This window comes from Nannospalax galili, unplaced genomic scaffold (genome assembly GCF_000622305.1).
Source record: "Nannospalax galili isolate Female #2095 unplaced genomic scaffold, S.galili_v1.0 scaffold102, whole genome shotgun sequence".
Classification (NCBI taxonomy): domain Eukaryota; kingdom Metazoa; phylum Chordata; class Mammalia; order Rodentia; family Spalacidae; genus Nannospalax; species Nannospalax galili.
Genome location: NW_008351958.1, coordinates 5,634,552 through 5,635,865, shown reverse-complemented (window position 1 = coordinate 5,635,865; position 1,314 = coordinate 5,634,552).

Here is a 1,314-nt window from a genome sequence, read left to right as displayed (position 1 = left end):
GTATAACTGTGGAAAAGTACAGCTATAACAAGAATGTAAAGAGAAATAAAAGTGACAGGATTCAATACTCATCTTTCATTAATAACTTTGAAACGGACTGAACTCCCCAGTCAAAAGACACAGACTAGGTGAATGGATTAAGAAACAAAACCCATCTTTTTGTTGCCTGCAAGAAACTCATCTCACTTTCAAGGACAGACACTCTATTAAAATGAAAGGATGGAAAAATATATACCAATCAAATGACACTAAGAAAAAAAGCAGGCATAGCAACTTTAATATGTGACAAAATAGACTTTAAACTAAAACTAATCAGAAGAGACAAAGAGGGACACTTTATTCTGATAAAAGGAACAATAAATCAAGAAGATATTACAATCCTGAATGTATATTCACCAAACTCTGGTGCACCCAACTTCATAAAAGCAATACTACAGGACTATAAGACCCAGATTAATCCCAACTCATTAATAGTAGGGGACTTCAATGCCCCATTGTCTCCATTAGATATGTCAACAGGACAGAGAGTTAACAGAGAGACATCTGAGTATTCCACCCAAGCACCAAAGGACACACTTTCTACTCAGCACCCCATGGAACCTTCTCCAAAATCGACCATATACTGGGGCACAAAACAAGCCTCAACAAATACAAAAAGATTTGAATAATTCCATGCATTCCATCAGACCAAAATACAATAAAGCTTACAGTCAACACCTGAAGAAGCTCTAATCACCATATGATCATGGAGATTGAACAACACACTCCTGAATGATGAATGGGTCAAAAGAGAAATTAAGAAAGAAATAAAAATATTCCTGGAATTAAATGAAAAGGACAAGACAACACAACAAAACCTCTGGGACACACTGAAAACAGTCCTTAGAGGGAAGTTTATAGCTCTAAGTGCCTACATCAAAAAATCAGAAAGAACACAAATAAATGACTTAACGTTGCAACTCAACACACTTGAAAAGCAACAGCAAACAAAACCCAAACCCAGCAGACAAGAAGAAGTAACAAAAACAGGGCAGAAATTAATGAAATTGAAACAAAGAAAATAATACAATGAATCAACAATTGTAAGAGCTGGTGCTTTGAAAAGATAAAAAAGATTGACAGACCACTAGCCCAGTTAACCAAAAGAAAGAAAGAGCACCTCCAAATCAACAATATCAGAGATGAAAGGGGAAACATCACAACAGACACCAGAAAGATACAGAACATTATAAGGGAATACTTTAAAAACTTATATGCTACTAAATTTGAAAACCTAAAAGAAATGGATGAATATCTAAAGGTATGGGAACTACG